General features: G+C 36.4%; 1 long non-coding RNA gene across 1 annotated transcript; it reads right to left on the bottom strand.

The window, feature by feature from the left end:
* Positions 1-4,113: 4,113 nt before the first annotated feature.
* Positions 4,114-7,401, bottom strand: LOC126826774 (uncharacterized). The gene is made up of 2 exons (XR_007682386.2): positions 7,271-7,401; positions 4,114-5,508 (listed from the first exon to the last, which is right to left on the bottom strand). It is a non-coding gene; the product is annotated as an uncharacterized LOC126826774 (long non-coding RNA).
* Positions 7,402-7,790: the final 389 nt, after the last annotated feature.

Below are 7,790 nucleotides of genomic sequence, written 5' to 3'. Positions count from 1 at the left end.
TTTGTATTTATTGATGTCAGTAAGAAGGCGCCAACACGCTATACAAGCCAAAATGTAACTCGAAAAGTAGAAATTAGGAAATTAACACACTGCGCTATTAGCGACCTATGATCTGTCGTACTGTAGTAGTAGTTCTTGGTGTTTAACGTCTGCTTCCACATAAGTGATATCGCAGACAAGTGTCGTACTGTCGACTTTTCTACTTTTCGCCTAGGAAGTTGTTGTAGTCTCTGCCTTCCAGGCCACATTTGAATACGCGCAATTCCCGTTAACAAAAATGTCTGTATGCGCGTATGCGTGTTAAAATCATATTTGGAACGTGTCTAATGTGGTAATGGCTGACACCAATATTGTCCTTTAAGGGGCATACAAGGTCTGACTATTGATTTTATTCGTGCAAACCAGTGAGGTGTTACATAGAAATAGAAGATGTTAGTACAACCGTCTTAATGCTATTTTCCCACGTTGACGATTCGCACCCGGAAAACGCGTTTGCGACCGTCAAAGTTTCCAATTATTCTTTTGTAGGGTGTGGGAGGTTGGGAGTGGGGGGTACACGGTAGGCTCCGCTCCTTGACCTCTAACAGACAACCGGCACCGGTTCTTCAGGTTGTTATTAGATGATTAACTTGTGCGTTCTGCATCATAAGTTCTGTCATTGAGTCAACTGGCGTGGTTTCGATTCCCCGGTTGTAGGTAACAAGGTGTAGGGTCGTCTGTCCAACCTCGTGGGTATTATCCGGATCCTCCGATTTCCCCCCAGTGCTAAAGACCCCTACGCGCAAGCGAATTATTGAAATAAAATTGAACCATGCGTTAGTCCCGAAATGACCTAGATTGTGTCGCGTGGACGTACCCCCCCCCCCCCCCGTCTCCCTTTCTTTATGATAAACCCTCTCTCTCTTTCTTATTTAAAGACATGTCTTCTATTCACTGAATCCATTAATGAATAGTCGCTTCGTTTTTCTCTGTTTCTTATATCTGTGAATATAATAATTTTCATTGATTGATTTTTGTTTGTTTTAATATTATTATCTGACACTTTGGTTATCACTATTGGTCAGTAATGGTTCTTTTGTTGTTTTGGTTAACTACGCGGTATAGTCGGACGTGTTTAGTCATCTATGGCAAGGTTTTGGGGAATTTGTGTGGAACTTTTGACCACCAGATATTAGATTTCTCAAAATAAATACATTCCACAAGATTTGGGGTCTGTGGTGTATTTTGCCACAAGAGTTCCACAAGAGTTCCACAAGATATTGGACTTTTTCAAAACATTCTTCCGAGCGCTCCCTATATACCTGTGTGGTACTACATTCCACAAAATTTCGACTTCGAATAATTCTGATAGAATGTATTAAGCCTGTGGTGTTTTTTATCACTAGAGTTACACAAGGAATTGGACATAAAAAAAAATCCATATTTTCAGAAGTTTCTTCCGAGACCTCCCTATGTGCCTGTTTGGTACCACATTCCACAAGAAAAAACACCACAGACACTTGCTTTGAGTAGTTTGTATTTTGAATGACATATTATAGAAAAAGCACCGAGCAATTAATAGTAGCTTAAAGAATTGGGTTCAATTAAATGAATGAATGAATGAACGAACGTAGAAAATAAACACAGACTAAAGAGAAATAAATATTTTATATTTAAAATACAAACTTTCTCATATTATCAGCACATTTCATTTTGTTGTGTCATTTCCGGTATTTCTAACTTTCACAGCAGACAAATACGAGTCCCGATCATAAAAGTGGAAATTACCCTATATTTGGCATAAGACACGCCGGTTCAACAGCCAAAGTGTCTTACTATTCATTTGGCCACAGATCACTAAACATTTGCCCATTGACTTTAATGTTAATTCTCGTCTATTAGACCGGCTCTAGCTTTTTCCCAAATTTTCGTTGGGTAGAACGCTTTCTACCACAGATGGAGCAACATGTGGCAACCTTTAGCCCAAAAGCACGTATGAGGTTCACCATGGAAAACTTGAGATACACAAGCTGGAAGTAGAGACAAGAAAACATGCAATTTCGGACCCTACATTTCAACCTAACCAACCTCTCAACTCTTGTATCCTTCCGCCTGAAAATCATGAATATTCACCAAAACCTGGTAGAAAATGTATTTTCAAACCCTTTTCGTCGATTCTAAACCATAAAGTCAACAAAAATTGCCATGCAAAAGGGGGAAAAGGGAAAGGGAGAGAAAGATTAAAAATAACTTTTGCCCTACATTCGTGGGTGACAGCGTAAAAATATTTGGTGAGCTGTTTCCTATTTAGGGGTGAAACTTCAGGTATCACCAAAAAGTCTTTTTTATATGCTTCCCATATGTTCTGGTAACATACCGGTGAAAGGAAATCAAAATCAAAGAATAACTGCAAAAATGATGGCCCTTTAAGTATACATGCCGCTTTATGTACAGTAGTGCATCTCAGATCCATGGGCCTTTTGTGCTAAAATTTAAATATATTTCTTATTAAAGGCAGTATTTGAGTTCTGTGAAAAAATTAGACAAGTTACAAACAAATTACACAGAAAACACTCATAAGCTGGATTTCTTTTCAAAAATATAATTTTTTACTGCCATATCATGAAAAATGTACAAAATTTACATGTAGCATCTTTAAAAAAAACCCAATTATTTTCCACTTTTTAGATAGCCAGACCGAAAAGGGATATATTTGTAGAAACCCTGGCAAATATACAAACAGAAAAATCACAAATTAGCTGCATTGATTGTAATATTAGAGATCTATACTTAAACATGTATCCCCACCCCCCTAAATATGTCACTGACTGAATGAATCTAATCTTTGGTTGCAGAAGTAACATCATCAAAGCAATCTGTCTAATAGCTATGTTTTACCATCCCTGGCTAACATATGTACATATAAACTAAAATATGTGCAATAAATATGAATTATGGTTAAAAATAGGCCTTGATGAAAGAAAAAACTGCCATATTTGCTCTATGACCACCCCTCTCTAACAAAAGGGTCACAGAATACACAATTTTCACAAATTTGGGAAAATTGCAAGGTTTTCAACATCTCAAGGCTCAGAGGCACCATACAAATCTTTATTGCAATTCTTGTGCTGAAGCAAGATGTCTGGACCTTTACATCAATTGCCTGAAAAAATCATTTCCAAAAAGTAATTATGACAGAGTTGACAAGATGAAGGAGGCCTGCAAAGGAGCAATATTAACATTTAACTGTTCTATAAGTAACATAAATGCAACAATCACCACAAATCCTAGACTTTGATAAGAAAATATTGAACATTAAGCTGACATTTACACATCTACACCAGTTTTATATTAGGGTGTGGTCTCATTGGCCTGACATGTCTCTGGGTTCTAAGTTTGACTTTAAACAAAAAGGCTTAGAACTTTTTGAAATGTACAAAATAGCTATTTATTAGTGAAAAACAACATTCCTAGGTGTAATTCAACCACAAATTCCAATTACTATCATTTTATTGTCAACACAGGTGCAATTAAATCTCTCAAAACACATTAATAAAAAAGGGTGGGTGGGGCATTTATAGCCTGTCCTAAGGAAACGGTGGAGTTAAAAATGGCTAAAAAGACTAGAATATTGATTTCTACGTGAAGGAAATGCAAGAATTTAATGTTACAAAGAAGAAAAAAATGTTTGTTCTGGGTAAAACAGTAGCAAAATTGAGCCAACCCCTGTTTTGAACATTTTGTACAAACCCATCTGCTGTACATTATTAACTCAGTTTTACCAATTTTCAATTTTCTGTAGGAAAGCTGGGGCTATTTCTAAACCTGATAAACTTGTAAATCCTATCTAAGTTATATTAGCAATGAAAATCAGATGCATTTTAGACATTTTGACTCATTTGAGTAGTCATGAAAGGATTGATTTTACATTGAAATGTGGGGAATCCAAAGGTTTTCTGTGAATATTCCTGATTTTTAGACAAAATTTGGTGAAATTACAATACTGTTCACTGTATCTGTGCTTTCTGAGGTTGAATAAGCCAAAATTGGGCATTAAAATATTTTTCTTACTATTAGAAATTAAATAAAAACTGAAAATTGAGAAATTTGCAGTAAAATCACAATTTTTCTCCAAATTTTTTTTTTTTTTTTTAAATTTAACTTTTTTTTAGTTTTTCAGTAGTCAAATTATTTTATTCATATTTTCTGAGAGTTTAATCTTCATATTTTCAAAACTAAGGCATATCAGTCTCGGCCACAGATCACTAAACATTTGCCCATTGACTTTAATGTTAATTCTCGTCTATTAGACCGGCTCTAACTTTTTCCCAAATTTTCGTTGGGTAGAACGCTTTCTACCACAGATGGAGCAACATGTGGCAACCTCTTGCCCAAAAGCACGTATGAGGTTCACCATGGAAAACTTGAGATACACAAGCTGGAAGTAGAGACAAGAAAACATGCAATTTCGGACCCTACATTTTAACCTAACCAACCTCTCAACTCTTGTATCCTTCCGCCTCAAAATCATGAATATTCACCAAAACCTGGTAGAAAATGTATTTTCAAACCCTTTTCTTCGATTCTACACCAAAAAGTCAACAAAAATCGCCATGCAAAAGGGGGAAAAAGGGAAAGGGTGAGCAAAACTAAAAATAACTTTTGCCCTACATTCGTGGGTGACGGCGTAGAAATATTTGGTGAGCTGTGTCCATTTACAGCATTTAATAACGAAAGTAAAAATAGTATATTCCGGCTGTCAAGCAAACACATCCAGCGCATTGAAGAAACAAAGTTGCTTTATGTGTGGTCCCCGTTGAACACCGTTTCTTGTGTAATTTTTCGCTCGCTCCCGTAATCGCAAATCCTTCACATGATCAAACTGTTCATCCTCCACCAGACTTGGTTGTCCCTCCCTCTCTTTCACAGCCTGCAGGTACATTTGTTGGGTGTAATATTGACCATTGTTAATCTGTATGGTTTGTTTGACCAACTTCATTATAGCTTTAAGTTCTGGTCCGGGAACTCGGTTGTTAATTGCTGCAGTCCGCCCGCCTGCTTCCCGGATGAGATCTTTCAGTTCTGACGGACTGTCCTCGAGATGCTGGTCAATTGTTGAACCATCATAATCCAGTGAATCTTTACCGGTGAAAATAAATACTGTGTACTTCAGGAAATCCTGCCCAAACCAATATTTGAGATGTTTGATTGTGTCCATCTCTTCCTGTGTAAATCTATCAATCTTCAAGACAAGCAGGAATATGTGGGGACCTGGGTATAAAAGCTCTATACATCGTGTAAGTTCTTCAAATGTCTCCGTGGTCGAAGTTGTAGTGCCCGCAATACCTGGTGTGTCAACAACAATTAGGTTGGTTCCATCTTTAAGTTGGGTAGATCCATGACGACATCTTGGTTTCAATGTATTAGTGCTCTGTAGCGAGGTGGATTTAAACTCTCTTCTCCCAAGCAAATTGTTTCCCAGCGAACTTTTGCCAGAACCATTCTTGCCAACTAATACTAGTCTTATATCTGAAGGGTAAAAATAAAATTACAAGACTCTTAACACGATCTGAATATGTGATAATGAAAGGAGAAGGGGAGATAAAAGGTCATTTCGGGACTAACATACGGTTCAATTGTATTTCAATAATTCTCTTACGCGCAGGGGTCTTTAGGGTGATTTTTTGTGTTTGTTGGAAATGTACGTCTACAGATAACGTCGGTGTTGAGATATGAATTCGGCTTTTTAGTAAACTTTAAAATATTGCCATATATAACATTTATATTGAGTTAAAGTGTCCAATAAATTTGGTTCACTTGTCATTAGCTCGGTCTTCTATATTATTTGAAAGGTAAACCTACAAATTCCTGCCATGGGCGTCGTTATGAACATGATTGCTCTATGTTCTTTCCTATAATGTTGCTACGATATGTGATGGCTAAGGTATTGTGTTCTTGGTGCCCAATCACCAGGGCCTCACTTTAGTGAAGGTATGTGAACGAACACTTAACATGCAGATTTCTTCTGTTGAAGAAATCTTTCATATCGGCGAGTCTACTGAGTGTCAACATCAATGGTAAAGATACTGTTCTGCCCCGACAAGAGCTAATGAAGACAGGCATTCGCAATATTTATGCAGTGTGCTATGAGGGAATTTTCCACAGACAGCTTCGCTATGGCTTACTCTTTTTCCGAATTCAAACTGCCAAGGGATCTTTTACGTGCATTTGTCGTCCCATCCGAACGAATATACGTTGTCCCTTGCATGCCCTCTGCCCTGACAAGTAAAGGTAGAACCACAACGGAAAATCTCTATGAACTATCTCGGCCAAAGCATGGATCGAACACACATATACTTAGGATAAATAAACTAATATAACAACAATCACGCCGATAAAAATCATTCGTATTTATTTTCTTCTTTTTAAAATTCGTTTTTTGTTCTTAAAAATAGCATAAATTATCATGCATAAATTGTTAACTTTTATTGAAGTGCGTTTTCCATTTTTCAATGTTATAATCTATAGTTTTGCTTCTAGACATACATATTTTTTATAAATTCTATAAGTTTTTATAATTCTATATGGGTGGCTAGGTGTTTAAGACATCGGATGTGATGTTCGATCCCTGCATTGGCCGAGAAAGTTCATCCAGATTTTTGTAAATCTATATACTTTATATAAATCCTATATATTTTTGTAATTCTATAAATTGTTAATTAATCCGATATGTTTTTTTTTTATATATCCTAAATATTTGTGGGTGTTTAAGTGTGGAAAATACATCGAGGGACAATTTGGCGTATTGTTTATCCGCACATTCTGCTCATGGAATAATTTGGTGTAATCGTCATCTAAATATTTTGCTTCGTATTGTTTTCAGATGCGAAAGAGAAATCATTTACCTTATCACGGATATATAACCGAATTAATAACATATATATATATAGAGAGAGAAATGGGGTTTAACGTCCACTCGACACAAACTAGGTCATTTCGGGACTAACACATGGTTCAATTTTATTTCAATAATTCGCTTGCGCGTAGGGGTCTTTAGCAGTGGGAGGAAATAGGAGGACCCAGAGAAAACCCACGAGGTTCGACAGGCGACCCTACTCCTTGTCACGTACAACCGGGGATTCGAAACCAAATAACATATATACACCATGAATATACAGTTATGTGTCGTAGAAACCCACTAGATAAATATGTTGAATATCTAGTGTACGAGGCGATATTGACTTTGTATATGTAATTTAACACAATCATAACGTGTACAGTAAAATCTTACCTGAATTCATAGCGAGTTATTGTCTATTGGTAGCGTAGAACACTTAGTACGTTGTTCTCCAACCATCACCTTATTCCTAGAATTATGAAGATTCTATTTCTATACATATCTTGCATTAAATACACTTACTTATAACCCCGCCTATAAATACCTTCCATTGGCTATTACCGGTAAGTATCTTTAGTATCTATGAAAGGTGGCACAGTCGATTAAAGGGAAGCTTGTAAACAATTTCATTTTGTGTAACCATTTCTCTGAATAAATATACTGTATAAAGTAGATACGCTTTTATTAATCTTTCTAAATTATCTCATTCCCCCGTCGGCAGCAGGTAGCAACTAATAAACACAGCAAACTATCAAATTGGCAACATCTTTATTAAACCAAGTGACACAATCTTGGTGTTTATTTCGACTCTATCAGGACATGAAGAAACAAACTTCGGCCATGTGTAAAAGTATTAATTTTCAAATTCATAATATTAGAAAAATTAGATTAATCATTGCGTGTAACACCTCTA

The sequence above is a fragment of the Patella vulgata genome, chromosome 7, assembly GCF_932274485.2.
Source record: "Patella vulgata chromosome 7, xgPatVulg1.2, whole genome shotgun sequence".
In the NCBI taxonomy this organism is placed as follows: domain Eukaryota; kingdom Metazoa; phylum Mollusca; class Gastropoda; family Patellidae; genus Patella; species Patella vulgata.
The sequence above is the reverse complement of the archived record's forward strand: the minus strand, read 5'-3'. Positions and strand labels throughout refer to the sequence as shown.